Genomic DNA, 15,403 nt, shown 5'->3' with positions numbered 1-15,403 from the left:
TGGCCCCAGCCAAACTGCAACAAAAACATAGCTGGGCGTTGTGGCGGGCGCCTGTAGTCCCAGCTACTCAGGAGGCTGAGGCAAGAGAATTGCCTAAGCCCAGGAGTTGGAGGTTGCTGTGAGCCGTGTGACGCCACCGGCACTTTACTGAGGGCAATAAAGTGAGACTCTGTCTCTACAAAAACAAACAAACAAACTCCAGCAGTAGTCACTCCTCTTCCCTCTCCCCCTCACCCCAGCTTTGAGGCAACCACTAACTGAGTTGGATTTCCTTTCAGGACATATCATGTAAATAGAATGATCCACTCTGCAGCCTTTTGTCTCTGGTTTCTTTCACTTACTATGTTCAAAGTTCATCTATCATGTAACACGTAACAGTACAGAACTTCATTCCTTTTATGGCAGAATAATATTCCACTGTATGAATACACCCTATTTTCATTTATTCATTCACCTATTGATGAACATTTGGGTTGATCCTACTTTTTGGCTATTATGAAAAGTGCTGTTATGAACATTTGCATCCAAGTTTTTGTTTGAACATGCATTTTCAGTTTTGAGGGGTATATAGCCACAAACGGAACTAACTGGTGGGTCGTATGATAACTGTTCCACTTTTTTTTTTTTTTTTTTTAGAGACAGAGTCTCACTTTGCCGCCATGGGTAGTGCGCTGTGGCGTCACAGCTCACAGCAACCTCCAGCTCTTGGGCTTAGGCAATTCTCCTGCCTCAGCCTCCCCAGGAGCTGGGACTATAGGCACCCACCATGAAGCCCGGCTATTTTTTTGTTGTTTTTTTTGTTTGTTTGTTTTGCAGTTTGGCGGGGGCCAGGATCGAACCCGCCACCCTCAGTATGTGGGGCTGGCGCCCTACTCACTGAGCCACAGGTGCCACCCTGTTTCACTTTTTGAAGAACTGCCTAATAGCTTTCCATTTTTACATTCCCATCAGTAAGGTATGCAGGTTCCAATTTCTCTACATCCTCACCAACACTTGCTATTATCTGACTTTTTTACTTTAGGTGTCCCTGTGAGTGTAAGCTAGCAACTCCTTGTAGTTTTGATTTGCATTTCCCTGAAGAGCAAAGATGCTGAGCATCTTTTCACATGCTTATCAGCCATCTGTATACCTTCTTGGAGAAATATCTATTCCCATCGTTTTTGCATTTCCTACTTGGGATATTTGTGTCTTTTTAAGTTGAATTATAAGAATTCCTTATATACCCTGGATACTAGACCCTTAGTAGATACCTGATTTGTAGTATGTATTTTCCTCTATTATATGGATTATCTTTTCATTTATTTTCTTTTTGTTTATTATTTTTTCTTTAATGAGACAGTCTCATTGTGTCTCACTCTACCCTGGGTAGAGTGCCATGGTGTCATCATAGCTCACAACAACCTAAAACTCCTGGGCTCAAGGGCTACTCTTGCCTTAGCCTCATGAGTAGCTCCCACTACAGGCACTGGCAACAATGCCCAGCTAGTTTTTTTCTTTTCTTATCCTTTTCCTTTTTTTTTTTTTGAGACAGAGTCTTACTATGTTGCCTTACTCAGTACAGTGCCGAGACATCATAGCTCACCTCAAATTCTTGGACTCAAGCTATTCTCTTGTCTAAGCCCTCCCAAGAACCTGGGACTATAGGCGCAATACCCAGATATTTTTTAGAGACGGGGGTCTCGAACTTGCTCCAACCTATAAGCTCAGGCAATCACCCATCTTGGCCACCCAGAGTGCTAGGATTATAGGTGTGAGCCACTGTACCAGGCTCTGTTACTCTGTTAGTTTTTCTTTCTTTCTTTTTTTTTTTTGAGACAGAGTCTCATTATTTCGCCCTGGGTAGAGTACCGTAGCATCACAGCTCACAGCAATCTCAGACTCTTGGGCTTAAGCCAGTGGTTCTTAACCTGTGGGTCAGGACCCCTTTGTAACAATGAAAATACATCCTGTGTATCAGATATTTACATTACGATTTATAATAATAGCAAAATTACAGTTATGAAGTAGCAATGAAAATAATTTTATGGTTGGTGGTCACCAAAAAATGAGGAACTGTATTAAAGGGTTGCAGCATTAGGAGGCATTAAGAAGGTTAAGAACCGTGCTCGCTTCGGCAGCACATATACTAAAATTGGAACGATACAGAGAAGATTAGCACGGCCCCTGCGCAAGGATGACACGCAAATTCGTGAAGCGTTCCATATTTTTCAAAGACAAAAAAAAAAAAAAGAAGGTTGAGAACCGGGTGGCACCTGTGGTACAGTGGATAGGGTGCCAGCCCCATATATCGAGGGTGGTGTGTTTGAACCCGGCCCTGGCCAAACTGCAACAAAAAAATAGCCGGTGTTGTGGCAGGTGCCTGTAGTCCCAGCTACTCAGGAGGCTGAGGCAAGAGAATTGCCTAAGCCCAGGAGTTGGAGGTTACTGTGAGCTGTGACACTATGATACTCTACTGAGGGCAATAAAGTGAGACTCTGTCTCAAAAAGAAAAAAAAAAGAAGGTTGAGAACCACTGGCTTGAACAATTCTCTTGCCTCAGCCTCCCAAGTGCTAGGACTACAAGGCGCCTGCCACAATAACTAGCTATTTTTTGGTTGCAGTTGTCACTGTTGTTTAGCAGGCCCAGGCTGGGCTCTAACCTGCCAGGCTCAGGGTATATGGCTGGCGCCCAACCCACTAAAGCTACGGGTGCCAAGCCTAGTTTTTCTATTTTTAATAGAGAGAGGGTCTCCCTCTTGCTCAGGCTGGCCAGGAACTCCTGAGCTCAAACAATGCACCTGCCTCCGCCTCCCAGACTGCTAGGATTACAGGCATGAGCCACAATACTCAATCAATTGTCTTTTCATTTTCTTGGTAATGTCTTTTGATGCACAAAAGTTTTGAACTTCGATGAAGTCTAATTTATCCATTTTTCTCCTTGGTTTCTTATTCTTTGTTATCACATCTACTCTGAGGTCAGTAAGGTTTTCACGTGTTGTGTCTGAATGATTCAATTGTGTTACTACATTTAGATCTTTGATCCATTTTTAGTTATTTTTTGTGTGTGGTGTGAGGTGAGTCCAAGTCCATTCTTTGCATGTGGATTTCCAGTTGTCCCAACATGATGTGTTGAAAAGACAACTTTTCCCTATTATATTGTCTTGACACCTTTGTTGAACATCAATTAATAACGAACTTTAAGGTTTATTTCTGGACTCTCAATTCTATTCCATTGTCCAATTTATCCTTATGCCAGCACTATACTGCCTCAATTTCTGTAAGTGTGTAGTAAGTTTTTTTTGGGGGGGTGGTTGTTTGTTTTGTTTTGAGACAGAGCTTCAAGTTGTCGCCCTCAGTAGAGTGCTATGGCATCACAGCTCACAGCAACTTCCAACTCCTGGGCTCCAGCGATTCTCCTGCCTCCTCTCAAGTACCTGGGACTACAGGCACCCACCACAACGCCCAGCCATTTTTGGTTGCAGCCATCATTGTTGTTTGGCAGGCCAGAGCTGGATTCGAACCCGCCAGCTCAGGTATATGTGGCTAGTGCCTTAGCTGCCCAAGTCACAGCTGCCAAGCAGAGTTTGTAGTAAGTTTTGAAACCGGGAAGTATTAGTACTCCAACTTTTTTATTATTTTTTTAAATTGTAGTGGCTATTCTGGGTTCCTTGCATTTATTTCCATGTGAATTTTAGGATAAGTTTATTCATTTCTGCAAAAAAAAGAAAAAGAAAACGGACAATTGAAAATTTGATAGGGCTTACATTAAATCTGTATATCCTAATAGCAATATTAAGTCTTTCAATCCATGAACACAGACTGTTTCTGTTTATTCAGGTCTCTTTTTTTTTTTTTTTTTTTCAGTTTTTGGCAAGGGCTGGGTTCGAACCCACTAACTCCAATATATGGGGCCGGTGCCCTACTCCTTGAGTCACAGGCACTGCCCAGGTCTCATTTATTTAATTTCAATGTTTTATAGTTTTCAATGTACAAGTCTTCTACTTATTTAGTCCTTAAGATTACTGTTGTTTTTTTGAGACTGAGTTTCACTCAATCATCATAGCTCACAGCAACCTCAAACTCCTGGGATGAAGTGATTCTCTTGCCTCAGCCTCCAGAGTAGTTGGAACTATAGGCATGTGTCACCATGCCTGGCTAGTTTTTCTATTTTTAGTAGAGATGGGGTCTCACTCTTGCTCAGGCTTGTCTTGAACTCCTGAGCCCAAGCAATCCACCTGCCTTGGCCTTCCAGAGTGCAAGGATTAAGGTATGAACCGCCACGCCTGACCAATATTACATTATTTTTTATATTATTGTAAATGGAATTGATTTTTATTTTTAATTTCATTTTTGGATTTTTCTTTTTCCTTTCTTTTTTTTTTTTTGAGACAAAGCCTCAAGCTGTCACCCTGGGTAGAGTGCCATGGCATCTGAGCTCACAGCAACCTCCACTCCTGGGCTCAAGCCATTCTCCTGCTTCTGCCTCCCAAGTAGTTGGGACCACAGGCGCCCACCACAACGCCTGGCTATTTTTTGGTTGCAGCTGTCATTGTTGTTTGGCAGGCCCAGGCTGGATTTGAACCCGCTCAGGTGTATGTGGCTGGCACCTTAGCCTCATTGAATGAAAGTGCTAAGAGCAGACATCCTTATCTTGTTCCTGATCTTCGAGGAAAAGATTTCAATTTTTCACCATTAAGTATGATGTTAGCTGCAGACCTGCATGAAGTTCCCACTATTTCTAGTTTGTTGAGTATTTCTACCATTGGACTTTGTCAAACCCCTTGCTTTTCTGCATCAGATGAGATTACGTGTCTTTTTCCCTTTATTCAATCGTTTACAATCTACCAAGTATCAGGCACTATTCTAGGGGCATGAGGGAAGATAATACCCATGTTGTCATGAAGATTACATTCTACCCAGGACAGCCACATTAAGCTATCCTCTTACCCCACCATACTGGAGTCATCACCTTACCCCCAATCTCCATCTTGACCTTGTGCTCCACTTTGCAAATTCCTGCTCATCAATCAAAGCCCACATCAAATATCCCCACCTGTCAAAAGCCTTTCCTGGCTGGCTGCCTCTCTATTAATGCTTTCTGCTGCACTTAATCTGGTCTGTCTCCTTCATGAGCTTGAGTTTCTTAAAGGAAACAACTGGATCCTTGAATGTTCTCATTGGGCAAATAGAACCTTACCTAAGTGGCTTCAATGTGTTCCTAGAAATGAGACCAAGTTAGGTCGGAGCTCCTCTGCAAGGACTCCAGCTTTCACCCTTCTTCCTGGTCACAACTCACTTTCCTTACAGATATATTAGTTTCCTGTGGCTGCCATAACAAATTACTACTAACTTGGTGAGTTAACACATGAAAAATTTATTCTCTTGAAATTCTGGCGCCCAGAAGCCTGGAACGGCCATGGTCCCTCCAAAGGCTAAAAAGAGAATCCTTTTCCTCTTCCAGCTTCTTCCAGGGAGTCTTTAGCTGATGGTACATCACTCCAACCCCTACCTTTATCTAGATGTGGTTTTTTTCCTCTATGTGTCTTCTCTCCTCTTCTAAGGACACTTGTCATTGGATTTAGGACACACCCTAACCCAGGATGATCTCATCTCAAGATTTTTAAATTAGGGAGGCTGAGGCCGGTAGATTGGCTGAGCTCATGGGTTTGAGACCAGTGTGAGCCAGAGCAAGACCTCATCTATTTTTTTTTTATTTTTGAGACAGAGTCTCAAGCTGTCTCCCTTGGTAGAGGGCTGTGGCATCACACAGCTCACAGCAACCTCCAACTCTTGGGCTTAGGCTATTCTCTTGCTTCAGCCTCCCAAGTAACTGGGACTACAGGTGCCCACCACAACGCCCGTCTATTTTTTATTCTTTTTTTTTTTGGCAGTTTTTGGCTGGGGCTGGGTTTGAACCCATCACCTCTGGTATGTGGGGCTGACGCCCTACTCCTTTCAGCCATAGGCGCCACCCTTTTTCTTGTTTTTGTTGTTGTTGTAGTTTGACTGGGACCAGGTTCGAACCCTCCATCCTCAGTATATAGGGCCAGCACCCTACTCACAGAGCACAGGTGCCGCCCCATAGTTGTCATTGTTGTTTGGCAGGCCCAGGCTGGATTCGAACCTGCCAGTTCCGGTGTATGTGGCTGGTGGGCACCCTAGTCACTGAGCTACAGGTTCCGAGCTGAGACCCCATCTCTTTTTTTTTTTTTTGAGACCCCGTCTCTTAAAAAAAACGAAATAGGTTGTGCCCTGCACTGCCCAGACTTGCGAATAATACAGTCAAAATGGCTAAAGGTGACCTGAGAAACCAAAGGGCAAGATGTCTGCCTATGCCTCCTTCTTTTTTTTTCTTTTTTTTTTTTTTTGCAGTTTTTGGCCAGGGCTGGGTTTGAACCCACCAGCTCTGGTATATGCAGCTGGTGCCCTAATCCTTGAGCCACAGGTGTCACCCTGCCTATGCCTTCTTTGTGCAGACATGCAGAGAAGAACATAAGAAAAACCCAGAGGTCCCTGTAAAGTTTGCAGAATTTTCCAAGAAGGGCTCTGAAAGGTGGAGGGCAATGTCTGGGAAAGAGAAGTCTAAATTTGATGAACTGGCAGAGGCTGATAAAGTCCGCTCTATCGGGAAATGAAGGATTATGGACCAGCTGAAGGAGGAAAGAAGAAGGACCCTAATGCCCCCAAGAGGCCACTGTCTGGATTTTTCCTCTTCTGTTCAGAATTCCACCCAAGATCAAGTCTACACATCCTGGTATCTCTATTAGAGATGTGGCAAAAAAGCTGGATGAGATGTGGAATCACTTAAGTGACAGTGAAAAGCAGCCTTAGATCACTAAGGCAGCCAATGAAGGAGAAGGATGAGGAGGATGTCGCTGACTTAAGTCTAAAGGAAAGTTTGATGGCTCAAGGGTCCCATTACAGTTGCCAGGAAAAAGGTGTAAGAGGAAGAAGAGGAGGAAGAGGATGAATAAAAAACTGTTTATCTGGCTTGGCACCTGTAGCTCAAGCGGCTAAGGCACCAGCCACATACACCTGAGCTGGCGGGTTCGAATCCAGCCTGGGCCCGCCAAACAACAATGACGGCTGCAACCAAAAAAAGCGGGGCGTTGTGGTGGGCGCCTGTAGTCCCAGCTACTTGGAAGGCAGAGGCAGGAGAATCGCTTGAGTCCAGGAGTTGGAGGTTGCTGTGAGCTGTGATACCAAGGGCGATAGCTTGAGGGTCTATCTCAAAAACACAAAACAAAACAAACAAACAAACAAAAAACTGTTTATCTGTCAAAAAAAAAAAGAAATAGCTAAGGCGTTGTGGCAGGTGCCTATAGTCCCAGCTTCTGGGGAGGCTGAGGCAAGAGACTCGCTTGAGCTCAAGAGTCTGAGATTGCTGTGAGCTGTGACACACAGCACCCTACCAAAGACGACAAAGTAAGATTCTATCTCAAAAAAAAGAAACAAAATATTTTTAAATTAGTTATATATAAAAAGATCTTTTATTCTTTTTTATTTTTTTTAGACAGTCTCACTTTGTCATCCTTGGGAGAGTGCTTTGGCGTCATAGCTCATAGCAGACCTTTTATTCAAACAAGGTCACATTTACAGGTTCCAAGTGGACATATTCAACCCACTACAACAGGCTTCACAGAGGATTGGGACTTTTTCTTTCCTCTTCTTCTGTGTCTATGAGTTAAAACCACCTAATGGGGGAGGATACATTCCCAGTGGCTCCACTGAAAGCCTCTATACAAAACTTACGTAGGTACCTTTCAACGAGTAGTTTCAGAATAATCTAGAGTGGTTCAATGGTCATTTCACAGAGTGGCTTAACAGGGAGCAGAGCAGGTGAATGGAGAGAGAAGGGGAAGCCCAGGGAAAGAGCGTGGCCCAAAAGAACAATGGGCAACCAAAGTTTTAGCTCCAGATCTGCCATAAACCCTCTTTAGGCCTCAAGTAACTTGTTTGATCTCCTCAGGTCCTTGCTTTGTGGAATTGGGGAGGTTTGATAGGATGGATTGCTGAGGATTCTCTCTATACTTCACATCCTGAGCAGACAGACGCCCTTTTCTTTTCTTTTTTCTTTTTTTTTTTGTGGTTTTTGGCCGGGGCTGGGTTTGAACCCACCACCTCTGGCATATGGGACCGGTGCCCTACTCCTTGAGCCACAGGCGCCACCCAGATGCCCTTTTCTCTAACAAAAAGCACTGGCCTGGAAAGGCCTCTAAGTTATTTATTTTTTGTAGAGACAGAGTCTCACTTATCTTCCTCGGTAGAGGGCTGTGGTGTCACACAGCTCAAAGCAACCTCCAACTCCTGGGATTAGGCAATTCTCTTACTCAGCCTCCCAAGTAGCTGGGACTACAGGTGCCCACTACAACACCCAGCTATTTTTTTGTTGCAGTTTGGCTGGGGCCAGGTTTGAACCCACCACCCTTGGTATATGGGGCTGGCACCCTATCCACTGAGCCACAGGTGCCGCCCCTTTAAGTTATTTTGGAAGTACTTCTAACACTGGACAACATTCTGGAGCAATCAGCTCCAACATGGTGTGAACCCATATGAGATGACAAGAAAGGTGACTCCTAGGACAAGGGAAGTGTCAGAAGTTCTATTTATGTGAAATTTACAGTGTACACATTAGTGCAGTAGCACACTCTAACTTAATAGACTAGACACAGTGGCTCACACTCATAATCCTAGCACTCTGGGAAGCCAAGGTGGGTAGATCGTTTGAGCTCAGGAGTTCCAGACCAACCTAAGCAAGAGGGAGACCACTTCTCTACTAAAAATAGAAAAAGGAGCTGAGCATTGTGGCAGGTGCCTGTAGTCCCAAGTACTCAAGAGGCTGAGGCAGGTGGATCGCTTGAACCCAAGGGTCTGAGGTTGCTGTGAGCTATGACACCAGAGCACTCTACCCAGAGTAACAGAGTGAGAGTCTGTCCCAAAACAAAATAAAAATAAATAAATAAATGAGTTAAGAACCAAGAGTGGATTATATGGATGGAGCTGGAATATAGTCTTCTTAGTAAAGTATCTCAAGAATGGAAGAAAAAGTATCCAACGTACTCAGCCCTACTATGAAACTAATTTATGGCTTTCACATGAAAGCTATAACCCAGTTATAACCTAAGAATAGGGGGAAGGGGGAGAGAGAGGGGAGGGAGGGGAGAGGATGGACGGAAGGAGATTGGTGGGATTACACCTGCGGTGCATCTTACAAGGGTACATGTGAAACTTAGTAAATGTAGAATATAAATGTCTTAACACAATAACTAAGAAAATGCCAGGAAGGCTATGTTAACCAGTGTGATGAAAATGTGTCAAACGGTCTATAAAACCAGTGTATGGTGCTCCATGGTCGCATTAATGTACACAGCTATGATTTAATAAAAAAAAAAACGTATGCCAGTCATATGCATACTATCACAAACCCAGAAATAGACCATTTATATTCCCAATATCAAATCTGTAAATAATATTTGAAATTAAAAAAAAAAAACAGATGGGGCGGCACCTGTGGCTCAGTCGGTAAGGCGCCAGCCCCATATACCGAGGGTGGCAGGTTCAAACCCGGCCCCGGCTGAACTGCAACCAAAAAATAGCCGGGCGTTGTGGCGGGCGCCTGCAGTCCCAGCTACTCGGGAGGCTGAGGCAAGAGAATCGCTTAAGCCCAGGAGTTGGAGGTTGCTGTGAGCTGTGTGAGGCCATGGCAATCTACCGAGGGTGATAAAGTGAGACTCTGTCTCTACAAAAAAAAAAAAAAATTTAGTAAGGAAGAACCTCATCTATAATAGATGCTTATTAAACATTAGTTGACAGTAAAAAAAAAAAAAAAAGAACCAACAGTGGAGAATAGAAGTATGCTAAGCAATCTTTTTTTTTGAGACAGTCTCACTATTACACCTTCAGTAGAGTGTGTGGTGTCACTGCTCACAGCAACCTCCAACTCTTGGGCTTAAGTGATTCTCTTGCCTCAGCCTCCCAAGTACCTGGGACTACAGGCATGTGCCACAACACCTGGCTATTTTTTTTTTTTTTTCAGTTTCTGGCTGGGGCTGGGTTTGAACCCGCCACCTCCAGCATATGGGGTTGGCGCCCTACCCCTTTGAGCCACAGGTGCCGCCCACACCTGGCTATTTTTTTGTTGTTGTTATTGTAGTTGTCATTGTGGTTTAGCAGGCCCAGGCGGCGTTCAAACCCCCAGCCCTGGTGTGTGTGACTGGCGCCCTAAATTACTGAGCTGCGGGCGCCAAGCCAGCAATCTTTTCTTTTTGGCTAAGCACGGTGGCTTATGCCTACAGTCCCAGCTACTCAGGAAACTGAGGCAGAAGGATCACTTGAGGCCAGGACTTTAAGACCAGCCTGGACAACACAGTGAGACTTTGTTTCTAAAAAATAAAAAATCCTGTTACAGTATATGACTAAAAAGTTTGGAGGCCACTGAACTAAGAAACTAGTTAAGGAGGTGGCCAGAACCATCTGACAGCCTGACAAGTTGTGGGTGAAACATCCTGATTAGTTACCACAGTTATTCCAGCGTAGTTTGTGTCCTCAGAACATAAAATGGTACCACAAGACTGTATCAATTTGAGCTTTGGTCAGGAATTACTATCAAATTTACTAATTTTCACTTCTGTTTCTACTATTACTCTTGTTTTTAGACCACAGTCCAGCAAGCTTTTTCTGTAAAGGTTAAATAAGAAACATTTCACACTTTGGAGACCATACAATCTCAGTAACTATGCAACTCTGTCACCAAAGCACTAAAGCAGGCAAAGACAATACATACAGCCATGCTTTAAAAAAGCTTTATTTATGGACACTGAAATTTGAACATCACATAATTTTCATGTTACAAAATACTTATTGTTTTTCTAAACATTTAAAAATGTAAAAACCGTTCTCAGCTGGCAAGGCCAATCAAACACAGGTGGTAGGTCAGGCGCGGTGGCTCATGCCTGTAATCCTAGCAGTCTGGGAGGCTGAGACAGGTGAATTGCTTAAGCTCAGGAGTTGGAGACCAGCCTGAGCAAGAGTGAGATCCCACCCATTTCTACTAAAATTATAAAAACTATCCAGGTGCTATGGTGGGGGCTTGCCATCTCAGCTACTGGGGAGGCTGAGGCAAAAGAATTGCTTAAGCCCAAGATTTTGAGGTTGCTATGAGCTGTGATGCCACGGCACTCTGCCCAGGGCAACAGAATGAAACTCTGTCTCAAAAAAAGAAAAAAGGCTCGGCACCTGTAGTTCAGCGGTCAGGGCGCCATATATACCAGGGTTGGCGGTTCGAACCCAGCCCAGGCCTGCCAAACAATAATGGCAAGTACAACAAAAAAATAGCCAGGTGTTGTGGCAGGTGCCTGTAGTCCCAGCTACTTGGGAGGCTGAGGCAAGAGAATCGCTTAAGCCCAGGAGTTGGAGGTTGCTGTGAGTTGTTACGCCACAGCACTGTACCAAGGGTGACATAGTGAGACTGTCTCAAAAAACAAAAAACAAAAAAACCCAAAACAATAAAACATAGGTGGTTAACTAGGATTTGACCCACAGACTATACTTTGCTGATCCTTGTTTTATTTTTCTTTTACTTTTTATTTTTGTTAGAGACAGAGCCTCACTACGTCATCCTGGGCAGAGTGCGATGGCATCACAGCTCACAGCAACCTCCAACTCCTGGGCTTAAGTGATTCTCTTGCCTCAGCCTCCCGAGTAGCTGGGACTACAGGTGCCCGCCACAACGCCCGGCTATTTTTTGTTGCAGTTTGGCCACGGCTGGGTTGGAACTTGCCACCCTCAGTATATGGGGCCGGTGTCCTACCCACTGAGCCACAGACGCTGCCCTGATCCTTGTTTTAGTTTACAAAAGGTTTTTTTTTTCTTTCTTTTGAGACGGGGTATCACTCTATTCCCCAGCCTTGAGTATAGATAGTGGCATCGTCATAGCTTAGTGCAACTTCAAACGCTGGGACTCAAGAGATCCTCCCTCCTCCACCTTCCACATAGCTAGGACTACAGGCATGTGACCCCACTTCTAGCTAGTTTTTCTATTTTTTGTAGAGATGGGGTCTCACTTTTGCTCAAGCTAATTTCAACCTCCTGGTCTCAAGCCATCCTTCCACCTTAGCCTCCCAAAGTGCTACGATTACAGGCGTGAGCCACCATGCCCAGCCCAATTTATGTTTATTTCTTTTTTTTTTTTTTTTTTGAGACAGAGTCTATGTCGCCCTCAGTAGAGTGCTATGGTGTCACAACTCACAGCAACCTCAAATTCTTGGGCTTAAGCAATTCTTTTGTCTCATCCTCCCAAGTAGCTGGGACTACAGGTGCACTCCACAATGCCCAGCTACAATTTATGTTTCTTTTTTTTTTTTTGAGACAGAGCCTCAAACTGTCGCCCTGGATAGAGTGCCGTGGCATCACAGCTCACAGCAACCTTCCTGGGCTTAACGATTCTCTTGCCTCAGCATCCCAAGTAGCTGGGACCACAGGCGCCCGCCACAATGCCCAGCTATTTTTTGGTTGTAGTTGTCATTGTTGTTTGGCAGGCCTGGGCTGGATTCGAACCCTCCAGCTCTGGCGTATGTGGCTGGTGCCTTAGCCGCTTGAGCTGCAGGTGCCGAGCCTACAGTTTATGCTTCTTCTTCTTTTTTTTTTTTGTAGAGACAGAGTCTCACTTTATGGCCCTTGGTAGAGAGCCATGGCATCACACAGCTCACAGCAACCTCCAACTCCTGGGCTTAAGCGATTCTCTTGCCTCAGCCTCCCGAGTAGCTGGGACTACAGGCGCCACCACAACGCCCAGCTATTTTTTGGTTGCAGTTCAGCCGGGGCCGGGTTTGAACCCGCCACCCTCGGTATATGGGGCCGGCGCCTTACCAACTGAGCCACAGGCACCGCCCCAGTTTATGCTTCTTAAGTATGACTCCCTATGGGCAGAAAACAAAAAATGGGGCATACAAACATTTAAGGACATAATAAACCGATCTTCATATTAAAACTTCCAGATAAGACATACACTAGAAAGATAAACTGTGGGAACAGAAAGCTAAAGAGAAACCCATTATCAACACAGGGCACAAGAGCTTTGTATGACTTACCTTGATCTAAGACTAGAGGTAAAGGGGCCACAGCAGGGCATTTTTTTTTTTTTTTTTTTTTGTGGAGACTTTATTGTTCTCCATAGAGTGCTGTGGCGTTATAGCTCACAGCAACCTCCAACTCCTGGGCTTAGGCGATTCTCTTGCCTCAGCCTCCAGAGTAGTTGGGACTACAGGTACCCACCACAATGCCCAGCTATTTTTTGTTGTAGTTTGGCTGGGGCTGGGTTCGAACCCACCACCCTCGGTATATGGGGCCAGTGCCCTACTCACTGAGCCACAGGCGCCGCCCAACTGCGGCATCTTGCTGTAGACATCTTCACCCACCCTTAATTTTTGATTACAGGTTCATGCTACTGAATTTCCTATAATTAATACAGTATTCTAGTTTGAATTCTCCTAGTAATTAAAATCTCAAACATTAATCTTTATGAAAACCAATCTTACCTGGAAGTAAAGGTATGACAAACAAAGTTAAAGCATTTTTTTTTTTTTTTTTTGTAGAGACAGAGTTTCACTTTATTGCCCTCAGTAGAGTGCCGTGGCGTCACACAGCTCACAGCAACCTCCAACTCCTGGGCTTAGACGATTCTCCTGCCTCAGCCTCCCGAGTAGCTGGGACTACAGGCACCTGCCACAATGCCCGGCTATTAGCATTTTTTTTTTTTTGTGGTTTTTGGCCGGGGCTGGGTTTGAACCCGCCACCTCTGGCATATGGGACCAGCGCCCTACTCCTTGAGCCACAGGTGCTGCCCATAAGTAAATTCTTTTTTTTTTTTTTTGGCCGGGGCTGGGTTTGAACCTGCCACCTCCGGCATATGGGACCGGCGCCCTACCCCTTGAGCCACAGGCGCCACCCTAGCATTTTTTTTTTTTTTTTTTTTTTTTTAATACTCAAAAGTTTACCCCCTGAAGTTTCCCAAGAAAGACTACTTACTAAAGAAAGGGACAAGAACTGACTGGAAAGGGAACCAGGGTCAGGCGGTAGGATCCAGGAAAGAAACAATTTTCATTATATATTCACTCTCACCTGTCTGTCGTCTGCTGTCATATGCTTATTCAAACAACCAACCAATCAAAAAAGTAAAATGAAGTATTCCGGACTAATTTAGCATCCACCTAGCTACTTCACCTTGGCATCGTACTCAGGGGTAATTCTTCATTAAACAATGGTGATTGGGAACCAATAGTATAGCCCTTGCCTCTTCTAACCAATAAGACACTCAACACCCAAAGTGGGCAGCTTTCAGACGATGAAGCCAACTCGCTGAGAATTGGACTCTAAAAATAAGCATTCTGCACATTTCTTTTAGCCTCTTCTCTCCATAAAGGCCTCCACAGATGGCTTCTTTACATCATGCTCTCAAATGACTAGCTGATAAATATTCATACTTATGGAAATTGTACATACTCCAAACCCCCAGCCAATTAACATTTGTATTTTCTGTATCTCAGGGGTGGTGCCCTTTGTTCGTGGGACTGGTCCTCCATAAAAAGCACACTAACGTGCATGTGCATACATACACACACACACACACTCTCCAGGATGCCAGATTTTTCCTCTTCATGACCGATTTGCCTAGGCCAGTTATATTTTGTCCCTAAGGGGACAGTTGGCTACATCTGGAGACATTTTGGGTCGTTACAACAGGTGCAGAGGGATGACTAGCATCTGGTGGGTAGGGGCAGGGATGCTACTAAACATTGTACAAAGCCCAGAGCGCACCCACCATCAAGTACCATCCAGCACAAACATCAGTAATGCACTGGCCCAGGGCCACACACGGGGAGGCTGAAACAGGGCTGGGAGATAGATCACACCGAAGGGAAACAAGGTCAAACAGGAATGTGTCAGAAAAAAAAAACAAAACTCAACAGGGATGGCAGAGGTTCTATTAGTCTGCTGTCTCATTTCTTATTCAAATTAATACCCAATTTTTTAAGGATATACATTTAAAAACTGAAGCTTCCTTTCAGTCCTCAAGCCGAACTTGGACAAATATTTTAGTCGAATTTTATTTAAAACTTGAAATACTCCCTTTCACTTGTTTCCTGGTTAATACTCAATTATGTAGTATCTCCTATATTTGGCAGATTAAATTCCCCTAAACATTAATGCCATTTATGAATTTCGTTAAATTCCCTTATGCATTTCAAACTCCATAGAGAAACTCCAGACATTAAAGTCCACCCTGACTGTCTCCTCCTTCCTCTGCTCCCACACCTTGGCTCCTGGACACACACACTGCTGGGGCTGGAAGTGGTACCCACTCTTGGCTGGATCCTTGACCTCCATGTCTGTCTCACCTATAAAGTGACAGTGACAGTACCTATAC

At 44.4% G+C, this 15,403-nt stretch overlaps 1 non-coding gene and 1 pseudogene across 1 annotated transcript; both read left to right on the top strand.

Moving 5' to 3' along the window:
- Positions 1 to 2,101: 2,101 nt before the first annotated feature.
- LOC128585062 (U6 spliceosomal RNA) lies at positions 2,102 to 2,208 on the top strand. The gene has a single exon (XR_008379811.1). It is a non-coding gene; the product is annotated as a U6 spliceosomal RNA (small nuclear RNA).
- A 4,058-nt stretch (positions 2,209 to 6,266) lies between these two features.
- Positions 6,267 to 6,923, top strand: LOC128584385 (high mobility group protein B3-like; annotated as a pseudogene).
- Positions 6,924 to 15,403: the final 8,480 nt, after the last annotated feature.

Source organism: Nycticebus coucang, chromosome 4, assembly GCF_027406575.1.
Source record: "Nycticebus coucang isolate mNycCou1 chromosome 4, mNycCou1.pri, whole genome shotgun sequence".
Lineage (NCBI taxonomy): Eukaryota > Metazoa > Chordata > Mammalia > Primates > Lorisidae > Nycticebus > Nycticebus coucang.
The sequence above is the reverse complement of the archived record's forward strand: the minus strand, read 5'-3'. Positions and strand labels throughout refer to the sequence as shown.